Genomic DNA, 20015 nt, shown 5'->3' with positions numbered 1-20015 from the left:
AAAGTCTTCGAATTGGTAAAGAATATTCTTTATTTTCTAGTTCTGAGAGAAAGTAAGGGATACGTTTGGTTTATGTGGTTTGGGAGGAGGTTTGTTTCTCTGCTGTTGATGGATCTCAGGTTCTTGAACATCATATGGATGAATTTTATGTATTTGGAAAACAAAAGATGAGTGGAGAATTGAATCTAATAAAGAAGAGTGCCACAAGCTGTTTTTTTTTTTTAAATTTTTATTGAGGTATAGTTGATTTACAATGTTGTATTCCTTTCTGCTGTACAACACAGTGATTCAGTTATACACATATATACATTCTTTTTCATATTTTTGTCCATTATGGTTTATCACAGGATATTGAATATAGTTCCCTGTGCTATATAGTAGGACCTTGTTGTTTATATCCATCCTGTATATAATAGTTTACATCTGCTAATCCCAAACTCCCAATCTATCCCTCCCTCGACCCTCTCCTCCTTGGCAACCACAAATCTGTTCTCTAGGTCTGTGCGTGTGTTTCTGTTTCATAGATATGGTCATTTGTTTTCTATTTTAGATTCCACAGATAAGTGATACCGTATGGTGTTTGTCTTTCTGTGTCTGACTTGCTTCAGTCAGTATGATCACCTCTAGGTCCACCCATGTTGCTGCCAATGGCATTAGTTTGTTCTTTTTCGTGGCTGAGTAGTATTTTCATTGTGTGTGTGTGTGTGTGTGTGAGTGTGTGTGTGTGCGTGTATACCACATTTTCTTTATCCATTCACCTGTCAATGGACATTTAAGTTGTTTCCATATCTTGGCTATTGTAAATAGTCATGCTGTAAACATTGGGACATGTGTATCTTCCCAAATTATAGTTTTGCCCAGCTGTATGCCCATGAGCGGAATTGCTGGATGATATGGCAACTCTATTTTTAGTTTAGTTTTTTTTTTTTTTTTTTAGAAATCTCTATACTGTTCTCTATAGTCAAGCTGGTTTCTCCAAATGAGAAATCCCCCTATGTGGTCTAAACTTTCATGATACAGGATTTAGTAAAGTCATATGTGGAGTCATTCTTCTTGTAAAGATGTGAAATGTTATATATGAGACTAGATGACCTTTTTGACTTCTGGCCCCTTTATTTCCAGAGGTACATTCTTTTCTGAGTTTGCTGCCTATGCTTCCAGAACATTTTCTATGCCTTTGTATACCCTTATGTGTTCTGTGGCAAATTATGTCACCTGCCACTACAGTAAACAAAGGATTTGCAGTAATAAAGCCATCATCCATTGCAGCCCTGAGGGGATTCAGGATGGAGAAAAGCAGGATGCTGGTGTACACTGTTAAAGTGCATATCAAAAGAATCATTTCAATAAGCCCAGACTCTTACATCTTTGCATATATATAAAAATTCTAAAATCATTAGCTTGAGATGTCTGTTTTTTGTGACTGGCAGTAATCTTTTTAAACAATTTTATTTATTTGGTTGCACACAGGATCTTCATTGTGGTACATGGAGTCTCTAGTTTGGTCTATGGGCTTGGTTGCTCCTAGGCATGTGAGATCTTAGTTCCCCAACCAGGAATTGAACTTGTGTCCCTTGCATTGCAAGGTGACTCACTGGACCACTAGGGAAGTCCTCTAGCATGAATCTTTTGATGTTTGGCTGCATTTTCTTCCTCACCAAATCTCCTATGTATCCTGCCCCCTCTCTGACTTCTTTGGAGCTGTCCCTCAGAGCGATCTGAAAGGCTACCATCCCAGGCTAGAGTCCTCAGTAAGGCCACCAAGTGAAATATAATTCTCAACTTTAAGGCTGTGAATTTTTTTCCAGTCAAAAGTATCTAGAGAAAAATGATGGTATGCGTGTGTGCACGTACTTTACATAAATGCATGCAGGCTTGGCCGCTCAGTCAGGTCCTACTCTTTGTGGTCTCATGGACTATAGCCCCCCAGGCTCCTCTGTCCCTGGGATTTCCCAGGCAAAAATACTGGAGTAGGTTGCCATTTGCTTCTCTGGGGGATCTTCCTGGCCAGGGATTGAACCCATATCTCCCACATCTTCTGCATCGATAGGTGGATTCTTTACCACTGAGCTACCTGGGAAACCCACTTTACATACATAGTGTCGGTTCAGTTCGGTCATTCAGTTGTGTCCTACTCTTTGCAACCCCATAGACTGTAGCACACCAGGCTTCTCTGTCTATCACCAACTCCTGGAGCTTACTCAAACTCATGTCCATCAAGTCAGTGATGCCATCCAACCATCTCATCCTCTGTCATCCCCTTCTACTCCTGCCTTCAATCTTTCCTGGTATCAGGGTCTTTTCCAATGAGTTAATTCTTCACATCAGGTGGCCAAACTATTGGAGCTTCAGCTTCAGTCAGCATCAGTTCTTCCAATGGATATTCAGGACTGATCCCCTTTAAGATGGACTGGTTGGATCTCCTTGCTGTCGAAGGGACTCTCAAGAGTCTTCTCCAACACCACAGTTCAAAAGCATCAATTCTTCAGTGTTTAGCTTTCTTTATAGTCCAACTCTCACATCCATATGTGACTACTGGAAAAAAAAATAGCTTTGACTAGACAGACCTTTATTGGCAAAGTAATGTTTATGCTTTTTAATATGCTGTCTAGTTTGGTCACAACTTTCCTTCCAAGGAGCAAGCGTCTTAATTTCATGGCTGGAATCACCATCTGCAGTGATTTTGGAGCCCAGAAAAATAAAGTCTCTCACTGTTTACATACAAGTGTATGGTTCTGCATCAATGGTTCTGTAACTTGTTTTTTTTCATGCAGTATTTCTTGGACATTTTCCTAGATTGGTACCTGTAGATCTTAATCATTCTAAAGATCTAAATCTTAAATCATTTATTCAGATACTTCTAAAGCATTTAGGGGTATGATGGGACCTCTAAAAATTCATATAATCTGACTTGGTTCCATTATCAGGGAATGAGTAATCTTGGATATTTTTAAGCTTCCTAAAATCCCCAATTATTTCGACAATTTCCCCCCTTAAATATCTGCAGCAATTTCAGGGTTCCTTTTGGGAAAAATGGTAGAGTTCTCTTTACCTAACGCAGGTTTGACCGCTGGATGCTTGGAAGCCAATACTTGAGAGACAGGCGTTGCTTGGAACGGAAAGTTTCCTCTATTCAGGAGGCCCGCAACCTGTGTTAGTCACTCAGTGGTGTCTGACTCTTTTGTGACCCCATGGACTGTAGCCCGCCAGGCTCCTCTGTCCATGGAATTTCCCAGGCAAGAATACTGGAATGGGTTGCCATTTCCTTCTCCAGGGGATCTTCCCGGCCCAGGGATCGAACCCATGTCTCCTGCATCTCCTGCATTGGTGGGCGGATTCTTTACCACTGAGCCACCTGGGAAGCAACCTGGGCAGGAGGCAAACCGGTGTCTAAAAACCAAGATCAAAGATTCTGCTCAAACGGGAAAGTTTTTAAAAGGAGAATCATTTGGGAAGCAGGGTCAGAGTTTCTGTTATCTTCTGCTGTGTGGAGGCTTTTTCTGATTGGTGGGTGGTGAGGTAACAGGGTGGGGCTCCAGGAATCTTGCGCTCAGCCTGAAGTTATCATCCTCCACCTGGGTGGGGGCCTTAGTTCTTGCAGAGGAACTCAAAGACTTTGTTATATATCTTCCTTGAAGAGGAACCGGGACCCTGCCCTGTTGCTTCTGGACTGCTCTTCCTCTCTGCAACCCCTTCCTCCCCTGATTAGCAATGGTTGGTTTGAATCTGCCCTTTGAAACTCAGCAAGGTCAAAGAGGCTGAATGAAGCCTATTTCCTACAAACGAGAAATAGGAAACACAGAAAGAATTTGTTCCTGGGAGGGTCCCGCAGAGTCCTGCTCCCCTTCATTCTCCCCCATGAGGCTCCCTTGTTCTCCTATATGTTTGTTTCAGGAAAGGGACCCTTCCAGGTCCCGAGAGTAAGCTCTTTCCTAACACCTGGAAATGAACTGTCCAAGGATTCATGTGTTGACAAAGTAAGAGCCTGTTGGGAAGGGGTGCCCTGACAGAGAGCAGCTGGGTAAGGTAACCCAGGAGGACTGCTCTGTCATGTGGCTCGCAGTCTCAGCTTTTATGGTGATGGGGGTGGTTTCCAGCTTGTCTCCGGCCAATCACTGACTCGGGGTCCTTCCTGGTGGCACTGTGCATTGCTCAGCCAAGATGGATTCCAGTGAGGAGGATTCTGGGAGGTTGGCTGGACATATGAACTGGCAATTCCTCTCTCCTTTTGACCTTTCCTGAATTCTTTCAGATGGTGGTAGCTTGTTAGTACTGTGTTCCTTACCAGGACCTCCTGTTTAAGATAACTCATGCAAGTGGTTACTGTGGTGCCTGGCCAGGGTGGGTGGTTTCAGTCGGTGGTTCCTCTAACATGTTGACTTGCCTAGATTAACTGTTGCTATGCCCTCTCCAACTCTTTGATACCTGAGGTTTAAATGGACATGACTTCTCTGTGGTCTTTGTCAGAAACTGGTCTGAAGACAGAGTCACAGTGAGTTAGAGAGGGAACTCGGGCCTGGAGCTGCTAGCATCTTCCCACAGGTCTTCCCGCAAGGACAGGGTCTGAGGCCAGCTGACATAGGGAGACAAAGCTGCGGAACAAGATGCCATTCAGGTTTCTGGATGCAGCTGTGCCTGCAGCCAGAAACTGCCACTGGCCACTTCTTCCCCTGGACCAATAGTACATTTTCCTTTTGCTTCCATCAAATGGGTTGGCAGCAGGTATGGAACTCACTGGCAGAGCTTCTTGTATGTCAGAGCTTCTTGTGTGTCAGAGCTTCTATGTCAGACTCCCTATTTTGGTGGTTTTTTTTTTTTTTTTTTTTTTCTGGTTGTAGCATCTTCCATGATGCCCTTTCTTCACTATTTCTCTCAACCTCACAGAAGACCAGAAAGGTCAACAGTCTGTATACCACTTTTAATCATTACAGTAAATTCCCTACATACAAACGAGTTCCATTCTGAGAGCACCTTTGTGAGTCCAGTTTTTTCATAAGTTCGAAAAAGTTAGATGAGGTACCCAACTAACACAATTGGCTGTAAGTAATGTACTATAATAGGTTTATAATACTTTTCACACCAATAATGCATAAGAAAACACAAAAAATAAAAAAGTGATCTTTTTGGTTTGTTTCTTAAAGTTTCTATTTTGTATTGGTGTATAGCCGATAAACAATGTTGTGATAGCTTCAGGTGAACAGCAAAAGGACTCAGCCAGACATATCTATGTAACCATTCTCCCCCAAACTCTCCTACCATCCAGCCTGCCCTGTAACATTGAGCAGAGTTCCATGTGCTATACAGTAGGTCCTTATTGGTTATCCATTTTTAATATTGTAGTGTGTACATGCTCATCCTAAACTAACTATCCCTTCCCCCCTATTCTTTGCTCCCCACCCTCAACAACCATAAGTTCATTATCTAAGTCTGTGAATCAAATAAAACAGTTTTTTTTTTTAAATCTCACAGTATAGGATCTTGAAAAGTATAGTGAAAAAGTGAAAGTGAAGTCTCTCAGTTGTGTCCGACTCTTTGCGATCCCGTGGTCTATAGCCTACCAGGCTCCTCCCTCCATGGAATTCTCCAGGCAAGAGTACTGGAGTGGGTTGCCATTTTCCTTCTCCAGGGAATCTTCCCGACCCAGGGATCGAACCCGGGTCTCCCGCATTCCAGGCAGATGCTTTAACCTCTGTAAAACAGCTGGCATACAGGGGCTGGTATGGAGTGAACAGACAAGAAGAGTCACTGACTGGAGGAGGGAGAGGAGGTGAGAGATGGTAGAGCTGAAGAAACGTCAACAATAGGAGATGGAGGGCAAGTTGCAGTTTCACTCATGCCTGAGGTTGATGGACTTTTCCATCTTTGAAAGTTCGAAACTTAAAGGTTCTTATGTAGGGCACTCCCTGTACTTGCTTGACTGCACCATGGTTACTATGGGTGCTGCATATTAGCTCATATTTGGCTTAGGTAATATGGCCCCAAAGGAAAAAAAACCCTCAAAATCTAGCAAGAATTCTTTTCTCTGCAGCTATAGCGTAACCTATTTGGCAACACATTTTACTGGGAAAGTAACATATGGAGAAGTTTTGCCGCCTCCTCATTACATTTATGTTTCCTTGTATTTATCATTCTTGAATTCTTTCCAAAAGTTTACATCTAATTACTGCTACATCACATTTCCCCCCATCAAACAAAAAAATTGCCTGCCTTATAAATTGTTATAAACACGTTCACTGCACATTGATTTTGTTTTCTTGTTCCACATGGACTCACAATTTAAAAATTCTTCGTAAGGCGCCTCAGACTTTATTTCAGGCAGAGCGAAGTGTGAGTGGTACTATTTCTCCTCTAATGAGAGTCCTGCTGGGCATATTGGCCAGCTATTTCCATGCTTTATTATTGTGGCAAATGGGGAGGGACAATTGTTAAAAGGCTCAAGCAGGGATGGAATATGAAGGCTTTTTTTTTTTTAATAGGTTAAAGAAAGAAGCATTCTCCTGAGAGGAAGATGCTATGAGACTGGGAAGGTTTCCAAAGTCTTTGAATCACTGCACATGAAATCACTGTGAAAATTTTAATCCCTTCAGTGGTGCATGTGAATGTGAGCCTGAATGTATATTTGAGAAAGAACGAAACTGAGGCAATCGTATGTTTTGTGTGTGTGGTTGTGATAACTACGTATTTGTGCACTAATGAGTAGAATACCCAGGTAGAAGTAACCTTGAAACATTTTTATGAAACATTTTTCTTTTGGAATATTTTGTACATAGAGAGGCTGCACAGTATAGTGCTTAAGAATGTCGGTGCCAGAATAAGACTTCCCGGGTCCCAATCTTTATACCCCTACACGTAAACTGCTTGATCTTGGACAACTCACCACACCTCTTTGGGCTTCAATTTCTCATCTGCAAAACATGGATGAAAAATAAATCTCTGGCACTCTCTCCTTGGTATACTTTCAGAAAAGATAAAACTTCTAATTAAAAAAGATACATGCACCCCAATGTCCATTGCAGCACTATTTACAAAAGCCAAGACATGGAAGCAACCCAAGTCCCCATCAACAGATGATAGGTTTAAGAAGATGGAATATTACTCAGCCATAAAAAGAATGAAATATTGCCATTTGCAGCAACATGGATGAACCTAGAGAATATTACACTTAGCGAAGTAAGTCAGAGAAAGACAAATATTTTGTGATGTCACTTACATGTTGAAGCTAAAAAATAATAGAAATGAATCTATATACTAAACAGAAACAGACTCACAGACACAAAAAGCAAACTTGTGATTATCAAAGGGGAAAGGGAGGGAAGGAATGATAAATTAGGAGTATGGGATTAATAGATACAAACTGCTCTCCCTGAAATAGTTGAGGGGCAAGAATTTACTGTATAGCAGAGGAATGATATTCAATATCTTGTAATAACCTTGTAACAATGGAAAACAATCTGAAAAGAAACAGAATCACATCTCTGTACACCTGAAGCTAAGGCAATATTGTGTACCAACTATCCCTCAATTTAAAAAGTAGCATGTACTTCATTAGGGTTGTTGTAGGAAGTCAATGAACTATTATAGGTAAGCGCATAGAAGGAGGTCTGCGCGGGGTTATTGCTCCCTCAGTGTCTGCTTTGAAGAGGAGGATGAAGGTGATAAGGATGAAGATTCTGATGAAGAAGATGATATGACCTACCATGGTGATGAGGAGGAGGATGTCTATGATGATGATGGCTACAAAGAAGGGAAATGATCGAATCTACTTCTGCCAAGACTTTGCACTGTCTAGGAGTCGGCTTGATGGAGGAGCTCCTTATGAGTGCTGAGAAAAAAATGTCAAAGGAAACTAAGGATATGCTTGTTAAAAGTCTCAAAAAGGTCATTGTTTCAGATGTATTTTCTCATTTTCCAAAATGAATGAAAACTTCCTCATGCCACTGCCTCTTCTTCGGCTCTTAGAGTCTGGGTTCCTCTGGATATCCAGTTCAGCAGCTGCACAGATTTGAGGAAAACAAGATTGATTATAGACACAATCATGCTTTTGGAGCGGGGCTAAATGCAAGGATTTTTTTTTCTCCCTCTTTGATAATGACTGTTTCTATAGGTCTAAGTAAGGTGTGTTGACAGTCTGCACACTTCAGGTCAATCTGTCTTTCTGACTTACAAGCAATGGTTTATTATTTCCCACACAACAGCCTTCCTGGTGCTTTAACATCTTGGAAAGTAACCTTCATTCTGAACTTTCAAATGACTTTTTGCAAATAATTTTGAGAGGATTTTCCTGACATTGGGAGTGTGTAGATCACGACATTTTAGCCTTATGTTATACTCAATTTCAAATGGACTTTGACCAATCCACTATTCCTCACTACAGGATATAATTTGGAATCTAGACCAACTGCTCTCAGAAGAATATACTATGGAGTAGTTTAATATGGTTAATTTAGAAAAATTAGAAACAATATGATTTTCCACATTTACAATTTTTATGTGTCATGTCTGATTGGAGAAGGGAATGGCAACCCACTCCAGTATTCCTACCTGGGAAATCCCATGCACGGAGGAGCCTGGTGGGCTACAGTCCATAGGGTTGCAAAGAGTCAGACATGACTGAGCGACTGAGCACATGTCTGATAATCTGAGTACACATACAAGGGAAATAAAGAAAAAGATAATTCCTGCCATTATAGGAATAATTTAATGAAAAGAAAAGAAATGAAGTGCACAAATGATGCCCACGCAGCCTGCATAGGAACTTTAATAACAGAAATTGACTAGTTTGAAACAACCTGTAGGAGATCAGGTCCAGGATTCAGGTTATTGGATCTTTAATGATTGCAGAAAGAGTGTATTTTTCTTCAATGATGTGGAACAATTCGCGACCGTTAAATGTGAGACAAACAGATGAGTTCAGGGCATAAAAACTTTGTAATTTCAAAAATTCTTCATGTTCTGAGGCAATTTCTTAAATATGGTTTAGAGGCATCCAAAATTTAGGGTCAAGGAAATAAAACTCATTCAGACTGGGACACATGAGCTATTTAGACATCTGAGTTCTATGACCTGGGTTACCCTACTCTGTGGCACATGTGAAAATGTCCAGTAATTAACATTAGTGATTACTGGACAGATGTTTTCTATTTTCCCTTGACCCCCTGAGGCTGAGGGGTTGGACACTATTTCAAAAGTACAATTTGAGCATTGGCATGCTCACACTCTTCTTGCCACACCCCATTTCCCCTGTACCCCAAATCTACAAATGTACTGTGGCCTTCAGTCCTCAAAACCATCTCCCCATCAGCAAAGTCATTCCAGTAACACCATCTTTTTTTAAATTTTATTACTTTTCTCATGAGAGTAGTGTCAAACCCATTAAACGGTCAATGGCAGTCATCACTTTATTTTAGAAACACTGCTGAATGAGATAACCCATCTTCTCTGGAATTTTTAGTGGGTTGTAAGTCTTCATGGGAAATGCGGTTTACCAGGAATGAAATGGAACAGCTGGAAGTATGTTCAAATCTTTTCTCCCAGGATTTACGAAAGGTTTTAAGACCAGCATAAGGCCCTCTTAGATATATTACCAGTTAAATCCCAAGTAAATTTGTCATTGTTTGCTTTCCAAAGATAAAATGATAGAGTATCTTCTTTGGGACAACGTGAGATTACAAAAAAAACCCCCAACCAACCAACCAAAACAAACAAACAAACAAAAAAACAAATAAAAGCAAATAAAAAAAGCCAGTGAGCAAACACCAAAACACCCTGATGAGATTTCTGTTGACCCACAAAGGGAGAGTTTTAGTCAGTTTGCTTTCCTCTCCTCTTTGACATACCCAGTAGCCAAAATCACATCTAATCTACTGAATTCCAAGTCATTTCATTCAAGAACAGGGTTTGGTTGGGGTCTGAGGGCTCTGAGGTTGATATTGGGTCTAATCATGCTCTAGAGTCTCAGAAGATAAGACTGGAGGAAGGTATCTTACATTCTGGGAAGATCTCTGATAGCTGAGAAAGGAAGAGAAGCGGAGAGGGTGCTTCCTCCTTGTTTTTTTCTAACGTTACTTTTAAGGAATTGACTGTAGTGTCAGCTGCCTGCTTTCCTGTTCTGTTCCAGCTCAGTTGGCAAGAGAGGAACATTCCACGGACACTTAGCAAAACACCACATTGAAAACAAATAAATATGGGTGAGCCCCCTAGGAGGATCCTAGGGAGAGGTCTATGGGGCCATGAAAGGTTCTTTTATGAACAACTCCAGCCGCTGGGGCTCAGGGACGGACACAGTGGGACCACTCCACTGAAGTGGAGATAAACACACTTCAGAAAGCAAACTGAGCAAGTGGGTGTTTCCATCCCTTAAAATTACAAGCCAAAAAGTCAAGAAGGACATTTTTAGTTATACAAATAGTTCCTAAAGTGGTTCTTGTGGGCGATGTGTGAATTCTCCAGAGCTCCACCAGCCCATGCTGTGGAGCAGACCATGGAGCTCTGATGTGTGATTCACCGCTGAGATGTGAGGATGCCAGGAGCTCTCGGGGGGTCCCCAGGTCCCTTCTTCTGCCTCATAGCAGAGGTTTGCTCTTGCATCCCAGCTGGGAAGCTTTCACATTCTCTGATGTTCTTACAAGACCCCTGAGTCTCCTGGTGTCCAGGCCACTCCTTGAGGACCTCCAACATGGTGGAAGGGGGAGGATGTGCTCTAGCCAATCTGTCTTCACACTGGGGCTCACAGCTCACATCAGTCATCACCGAGGACCCACGTGGGCCCTGGCAGAATGGGGGCCCCCTTGGAATCTGGTTATCTATCTAATTCTGGATTTCCTGTGGGCTTGTGGTGGCTCAGAGGTAAAGAATCTGCCTGCAATGCAGGAGACCTGGGTTCGATCCCTAGTAGGGAAGATCCCCTGGAGAAGGGAGTGGCAACCCACTCCAGTATTCTTGCTTGGAAAATCCCATGGACAGAGGAGCCTGGTGGGCTACAGTCCTTCGGGTTGCAAAGAGTTGGACACGACTGAGAGAGTAAATGACAAACAAATAAAGTGGGTTCAGTATTGCCCCCCCCCCCCAGCCTTGATTCAAATCTCCTGCTACCACCAGCCAGTTCCTGTTCAGGGTCCTTCTTGGTTTCACCACCTACTTGGTTGCTCAAACCAATAACCCAGGAGTCAGTGTTGACTTGTCAGGGTCTCTTCTTGGCCTTATCCAGTCCATCAAAATCCATCATCAACTCCCACCAGCTTTATTTTCAAAAATACATCTTCATTCCCATTTCTACCACCCTGCCCAAACCACCATTACCTCCTGGCTCAATGTCCCCCAAATCTTCTAAACTAGATTTCCTGTCTATGGCCATACCACCCTGGATGTGTCTGATCTCAGGAAACTAGGTATCGTGCATACAACGGTGCCCTGCCCTCCAAGTGTTTAGCATCTACACAGCCTCTGGAGCAGTCTTTTAAAAATATCAAGTAGCTCATCTTTTCTCCTCTTCAAAACTTTCCAGTGGTTTCCCACTCTCTGTTGAATCCAGTCCAGCCTTCTTTCCATGGTCTACAAGAGCTGTTCATGATCTAACCCCTGCATCTCCCACCTTCCTTTTGGACCATTCTACCCCTTCTTACTGTGTTCTAGCCATGTCAGTTTTTCTAATTCTCATGGACACCAGGTCACTTTTGCCTTTGGGAATTGGACCTTCTCTTCATCTGGCACGCTCTTCCCTCAAGAGTTGTACATGCCTGGTTCCATCAACTTCAGGACTCAGCTCAAATATAACCTGTATAGCAAGGAAGCTTCTCCCGGATCATCACCTAGAGTCATACCTCCATTGCCTCTCCCCAGTCTAGGATACCAGTGTTTTATTGTATTTAGAATATTTTTCACAGTTTTCTCATTTTTTCTTTACTTATGTCTTATGTGTTTCTTCTATCCACTCCCCCCCCCACCCCCCGACTGGAATATATGTTCCTTGAGGGCAGACATTTGTTTTTCTTGTTCACTGTTCTGTCTCCAGGAGCTGGTGTGCAGTAGATGCTCAATAAATATTTAACAATAAACAAATCCTCTGAAAAGGTAGTGGCAGAGGGACTGCAGATGATGAAGTGTTTTGTTCAGGGTCTTCTATGATGATGGGTTTATGGGTATATGTGAAGCTTATCCACAGATCACTTCTCCCAGTTGAAGCTTCTGTGAGGGTGTTGATGCATTAAAAATCAGTGTTTTGGGGGAAGGGCGTTAGTGGGTGCAAGAAAAAAGGCTGATGCTTAGCCTTATCTCAAGACTTCTTTAGCTTCCTTAATCACATGAGCCAGTTCCTCAAAGTAAATGAATCTTTCTCTCATATCTCTCCATCTCAATACATATTTGTTGCCATTGTTCAGTCACTCAGTCTTGTTTGACTCTTTGTGGCCCCAGGGACTACAGCATGCCAGGCTTCCCTATCCTTTGCCATCTCCTGGAATTTGCTTAAACTCATGTCCATCAAGTCGATGATGCCATCCAACCATCTCATCCTCTGTCATCCCCTTCTACTCCTGCCTTCAATCTTTCCCAGCATCAGGGTCTTTTCCAATGAATCGGCTGCTCACATCAGGTGGCCAAAGTATTGGAGCTTCAGTTTCAGCACCAGTCCTTCCAATGACAATTCAGGATTGATTTACTATATATCTATACATATATACACTTATGTATATAGAATATACTTGTGTGCCTATTTATTTACTTGGTTTACCTAGAGAACACTGACCAATACACCTTTTCTCCCTCCATCCCACAAATTTGTATTCAGCTTGAATTCTATCTAGTAGAGAGTAGATATGACCTTGTCTTTGTGCTCTCAGAACTAATAATCTAGTAAGAGAGTTAAGGACACAAACGCTCAAAATTCAAGGCAGGATTTAATTGCTGACACAGGACAGGTGTAGACACAGTACTCTGAGGGTTCAGAGAAGAGAGACAGACCTTAAAGTGGTTGGGAGGATTAATTCAGGAGCCAGGCCGTCTGAGCTCAATTACCTGTTCCCAATTTTATTACCTGTGTGATCTCTGGCAAGTTATTTAATGGTCTGGGCCACACTTTCCTTACTTACAAAATATAGAAATAATTAGTACCTACCTCATGGAATTATCAGAATTAGTAGGCAAAATAGAGCATATAAGACAGCATCATAATATTAGAAGTATTCAATATGTAGGCCTGAGGATGGAGCATTTTATCCTAAAGTTGGGACAATTTAAATTTTAAGGTGAAGATTGGAAAGGAAATTCCAAGTGGAGTCCTGTGAACAAAAGGAGCTGGAAGGGGTGAATGACAACGGTTGAAATATTCGATTTGATTGGAAAACAAGAAGGAGAAGAAGATAATATTGGGAAATGATGTGGGAGCGTAATAGCGAAGGACATAGTAATAATCATCCCCTCTTTGGTGAGTTATTATATATTACCAAAGATTTCCAGGCAGAGAATTGTTGAAATGCCTTAAATTTCTGCAACAATTTACTGGCTCAGAAATCTTTGGTGACCTATAACATCTTAGCAAGGGCTTCCCCGGTGGCTCAGTTGGTAAAGAATCCGCCTGCAGTGTGAGAGACCTGGGTTTGATCCCTGGGTTGGGAAGATCCCCTAGAGGAGGGAATGGCAACCCACCCTAGTATTCTTGCTTGGAGAATCCCCATGGACAGAGGAACCTGTCAGGCTATAGGCTTTAGGGTCACAAAGAGTCGGACAGAACTGAGCTACTAAGCACAGCACAATGTCTTAGCAAAACATTTCTTTTGATTTGGGTTCTTTCCTCTTTATTTGGGTTTATTTGACTTTCTTTTCTAGTCTTAACATGGCAGCTTAGTTTATTGAGTTGGGATCTTTCTTTCTTCATTTTAATATACTCATTTCATGCTATAATTCGCTCTAAGCACTGGGTTAGCTGTAGTCCACATTTTATGTTGTGGTTTTCTTTTTGATCTGTTCAAAATATTTTCTAATTTCCTTTGACTGTCCCTCTTTTGCCTGTGGATTAGTTGGGAGTCTGCTGTTTAATTTCCAAGTGATTGGAAGGTTTTCTCTTCCTTTTTCTCTTACTGATTTCTAGTGATAAAAAAAATCTGCCTGCAAATGCAGGCGATGCTAGAGACAAGGCTTCAATGTCATTATGTCCGGAGAGCATACTTTGTATGACTTCACCTATTAAAATTGGTCAAGATTTGTTTTATGGCCTAGGATTTGGTCCATCTTGGTGAATGCTTAATGTGCACTTGTGTATTTTGCTGTTATTGGGTGGAGTGTTCCATTAATGCCAATTAGATCCAGATGGTTGATCATGTTACTTATTTCTTCTAAATCCCTTCTAACTTTCTGCCTCCTAGTTATATCTGTTACTGAGAGAGTGTTGAAGTCTTCGCATCTTACTCTGGCTTTGTCTATTTCTCCTTTGAATTCGTCAATTTTTTCTTCATGTGTTTTGAAGCTCTATAGTTAGATTACACATTTAGTATTGTTATATCTTCTTGATGAATTGACTCTTTTATATATGTGATATTCCTCTTTATCTTTGGTAATTTTGTTTTGATGTCTATCTTGTTTGATACGAATATAACCAGCCCATTTTTTTTTTTTTGAAGGGAGTTAGTGTTTGCTTGGGTCTTTTTCTACTATCTTACTTTTAACTTATTTATATCATTATGTGTGAGTAAGTATCATAGAGTTAGCATATATTTAGGTCATCATATAAAATCTAACCTGACAGTTGTCTTTAAAATTGCTGTGTGCTCAGTCGCTCAGTTGCGTTCGACTCTTTGTGACCCCATGAACTGTTGCCCATCAGGCTCCTCTGTCCATGGAATTTGCCAGGCAAGAATACTGGAGTGGATTGCCATTCCCTACTCCAGGAGATCTTCCTAATCCAGGGATTGAAACTGCATTTCTAGCTTCTCCTGCATTTGTAGGCAGATTGTTTATCACTAGCACCGCCTGGGAAGCCCAAAATTGATGTGTTGTGTATAATTTACCATTTTATTATTTTTTGTTTGTTTAATGTTTTTGTTTCTCTATTTCTTCTTTCCTGATTTCTTTTGGTTTGTTGGATTGCATCTTAACATTTCATTTTATTTATTATTTTCATTTTGACTGTGTCTATTTGCTCTAGAGATTACAAAATGTGTTCTCAACTCTTCACAATCTGTTTAGAATATTACTAATTCAGTTTGAATGTAGACGTCCTGTCCCTCTAACGTTCTTTAGCCCCAAGTTTTTGGTTTTTTTTTTCTTGGCCACATTGCATGGCATGTAGGATCTTAGTCCCTCAACCAGGGATCAAAACTGTGTCCCATGCAGTTTTAACTACTGGACTGCCAGGAAAAGTCCTACCCTTCTCTCTTTATGCATAATTGTCTTACATATTACATTCACATATGTTAATGACTTCATCTGTCAATATTGTTGTTGCTATTATTTTGCTTTCAACTGTTAACATGTTTAAAAGAACTTTCGAGGAGGGGAAGTATAGTATATGATATTTAGCCATATATCCACTTTTCCTGTTATTCTTTCTCTATTTCTAGGGAATTGAGCCAACAGAGAGTAGGTGGAGACTGACAAATAGAACCTAAATTTCTGATGACCTTGACTGAGTTCTGAATATGGCTGTATTATCCTCTGGACTTTTCACAACTTTTTTTCCCTTTTGTTGAAATCTGTTTTCAGTTTGATTTTCTGTCCCTTATAATGGAAAGCAGCCTGGTTGACACAGGAGAAGGTTTTGGGGAAGGGTACTATGATAATTAGTTTTGGGGAGGAGGTACTATGATAATTTTTTAGTTGCGGTTTAAGTTGTAACAGGCTAATAAATCACAAAATTGTGGGTGTAATTCAACTTGATTTCAAATCCAAATGTCTTTAAATTTTTTCTAGTTTAATTTCATTTGTAGTTTAAGAAAATCAGGATTAGAATATTTGTTGCTGTAGTCTCTCCTGGAATAAATCCCTTGAAATGCAATTCTACCTTTGAAGGTTTTTATGGATCTTGACATCGTTATTCACTTTGACAGACAGTAGAATATTAATTAATTGCCAGCTTCACTACAGTGGTCCAGCATGATTTCCTAAAAGGGGCACGATGACTGTCCTTTTCTCTGCAACTGATTTCACTTCCAAATAGCAAGTCATATTGTTTGCTGGAGGATATGTTAATTGCTCATATGATGATGGTGGTGATAATGATGTACGATTATTACTTAGTGACTCATTGGTGCTGGTCCCATCTGTTAATATCTAGAGTTGTTTATCCCTCAATTTCAGGTAGATGGAAATGAACATGGATTTTAGGTAGGTACCCATGACTGTTTAAGTGGCTGAGTTTAGAACAAAGTGGGAAACTCAGTGTGGATTGAGAAACCACTTAAGATGAGTAATTATGATGAGGTCAAAATTAGTTTGTCATTTTGTATCAGTTGGAGATTATTTTCAAGTACACCCAACTGAAACTAGACTCCACTGGCTTAGGCAAATAGAGGGACAGGCATGATAGTTCATGATGTCATCAAAACACCCAAGCTTCTGCTTACCCTCATCTCTGCTGTTATTAGTCTACAGGACTTTGGGGACAGGTATATAATTTATATGTAGAAAAAAATCACCCCTTTTGGAGTATAGTTCTATGAGCTTGGACAAATACATAGGGTCATGTATCCATCACCATAGCAAGATATGGAACAAGCTGAACATCCCCTACATTTTCTCTTGTGCCTCTTTAGAGCTAGCATCTCCTTTCACCCCTACACTGACAACCAATGATCTATTTCCTGTCTCTACTATTTTATCTTTATAAGAATGCCATATAAATGAATATATTCTTTCACTTGGGATAATGAATTAGAGCCTTACGCTGCTGTGTGTGTCAATATTTTTCCTTTTTAGAAAAATGAAGGAGTACTTTTATGGCTATCCCTTTGATGGATAGAGTTTGCCCATCCATTCACTAGCTGAAGCACATTTGGGTTGTCTCTAGTATTTGTTGATATGCTATCAACATCCGCATGCAGGCTTTTGTGTGACCATGTTTCATTTCTCTTGGGTACATACCTAGTAGTGGGATTGCTGGGTCATATGATGGGTATGGTGGTGGTGGTGGTTTAGTCACTAAGTCGTGTCTGACTCTTGTGAATCCATGAACTGTAGCCCACCAGGCAAGAATGTTGGAGTGTGCTGCCATTTCCTTCTCCAGGGGATCGCCCCGACCCAGGGATCGAACCCTGGTCTTCTGCATTGCTGGCAGACTCTTTACTGACTGAACCACCAGGGAGGCTTTGGGTATGTGTTTAGGCTTATACAAAACTGCAGGCTTGTTCTTCAAATGGCTGGAACATTCTCAGCGGTAGTGTTCGAGAGTTCTTGCTGATTTACCTCCCCACCATCACTTGGCCTCGTAGTTTCTTTCCAGTCTTACACGGGTGTAACAGTATCTCCTGTTTAAAAACTTCTTTTTGCAATTATTGTTTTGTGTTTGGCTACGTCAGGTCTTAGTTGCAGCACGCAGGGTCTCTGATGCACCTTGCGGAATCTTGTTGCGGTGCACAGACTCTCTCTAGTTGTGAGTTGTGCATTGATTCTAGAGTGTGGGGCTCAGTAGCTGTGATGCCTGGGATTAGTTGCTCTGCAGCATGTGGGATCTTAGTTCCCTGACCAAAGATTAAATTCATGTACCCTACATTGCAAAGGATGCTAATTTTCCATCAAAATATATCTTCCTTGGTGAAATGTATCCTCAAGACCCTTTATCCATTTTGTACTGAGTTGTCTTATTGAGACTTGAGAGTCTTTTATGAAAACATGCATTTTGCAAATATTTTCATCTAGTCTTCTGTCTTCATTTTCTTACCACTGTCTTTCCGAGAGTTTAGGTTTAACATTTAGTTTAGTTAGATGGTCTTCCTTCGTGGCTCAGATGGTAAAGCGTCTGTCTACAATGAGGGAGACCCAGGTTCAATCCCTGGGTTGGGAAGATCCCTTGGAGAAGGAAATGGCAATCCACTCCAGTACTATTGCCTGGAAAATCCCATGGACAGAGGAGCCTGGTAGGCTATAGTCCATGGGGTCACAAAGAGTCGGACACGACTGAGCAACTTCACGTTCACATTAGTTGGATGAAGTCCGGTTTCTCATTATTTTCTTTCATGGTTTGTACTTTTTGTATCTTTTCCAGTAAGTCTTTGCCTTACTCAAGGTCACAAATATTTCCCCCATGTTTTCTTCTAGAAGTTTTATATATTTAGATTTTATGTTTGGAAGTATGATTCAATTTGAGCTAAGTTTTTGTTGCATGAAGAGGCTTCAGTTGAGTCTTTTTTTTTTTTTTCCCTTAATGTGAATGTCCAATAGTCCCAGTCCCATATGTTGAAAAATCTATCCTTTCTCCATTGTATTCCCCTTGTTGAAAATCAATTAACAATGAGTTTGGGTCTGCTTCTGCATCCTCTTGTCTATTTCATCTATTTAAACATATAATTTTTTTCTAATGCTATGCTCTATTGATCACTGCAGGTGTATAGTAAGTCTTAAAGCTCTCCAATTTTGCACATATTTTCCAAAATAGTTTTGACTAATCCAGTTTCTTTGTCTTTCCATATTCATTTTAGAATCAGTGTTGATTATATATATTTAAAAAGTGGGATTTTGATTGGGGTTGTAGAATTGGAATATGAGGTGGATTATTTGGAGAGGGAATAGACATTTTAATAGTATTCAAGAATACAGTGCATCTTTCCATTTATTTAGGTATTCTTTGTACATATTTTGTTAATTTATAAGTATTTCATTTGGGGGCACTGTATTATTAATGACATGTTTATATTTTAATTTCTAATCATTCCTTGTTAGCGTGTCAAAACACAATAAATTTTTTATGTTGACCTTGTTTCATGTGACTGTGGTAAGCTCACTTGTTAGTTCTAGTAATTTATATACTCTAAAGTTCATTGATTTAAAGTGTACAATTCAGTATTTTTAGAGTATTGACAGAGTCATGTAACCGTCACCATAATCTAATTTTAGAACATTTTCATCACCTCCAATACAGGTAGCTCTCTTTCCTTTGGATTTCTAGTCTAACTCCACTGATTAGAGACCATACTTTATATGATTTCAGTATTTTATATTTGTTGAGGTTCTTTTTATGATCAACTTTGGTTAATGTTTTATGTGCATTTAAATATTGGAGAAGGAAATGGCAACCCACTCCAGTACTATTGCCTGGAAAATCCCAGGGACGGAGGAGCCTGGTAGGCTACAGTCCATGCGGTCACAATTGGTTAATGCTTTATGAGCATGTACAGGGTTATCATTTCTCTGTTGTCGAGTGGAGTGTTTTATAAATGTCATTATACACCCCAGCAACGTACGTTGATAGATCTGTTGGTGTTGGTCAGGTCTGTATCCTTAGTGATTTTCTGTCTGCTTATTTTATTGATTACTGAGAGAGGAGTCTCCAGATATAACTGAAGGTTTACCTCTTTCTTCTTTCACTTATACCAGTTTTTGTATCATGTATTTTGGTAGTTCTTTTGTCCGTTGAACGCATATTTAGAGTTGTTATGTGTTGTTGCTGAATTCATCCCTTTGTAATGTAATGACTCTGTTTATCCCTGATAAAATCCCCTGTTCTGAAATCTACTTTGTCTGATAATATAGCCACTTCAGTGTTCTTTTGTCTAGTGTTTGCTTTGCAAGATATATTTTTTCTGTCTAATGTTTAACCTTCTTGTGTATTTATATTTAAAATGTGTTTCTTATAGACAGTATATTTTTTGGTCTTTCTATTTTATCCAGTCTGAGAATCTTTGTCTTTTATTTGGTGTTTTTGGATCAACTAGATTCAATGTGGTGACTGAATAAAATCTACTCTCCTTGCCAGTTCTTTTCTTTATTTTGCTAGTTATTTTCTATTTGTTTCATTCATCCTTCCTTATCTTTCTATCCCTCATTTTTGGTCTGCTTCTGAATGAATTCAGAGTTTACTATGATTCTATTTT

Source organism: Ovis aries, chromosome 17 (assembly GCF_016772045.2).
Source record: "Ovis aries strain OAR_USU_Benz2616 breed Rambouillet chromosome 17, ARS-UI_Ramb_v3.0, whole genome shotgun sequence".
Classification (NCBI taxonomy): Eukaryota; Metazoa; Chordata; class Mammalia; order Artiodactyla; family Bovidae; genus Ovis; species Ovis aries.
This window is presented reverse-complemented; position numbering follows the sequence as displayed.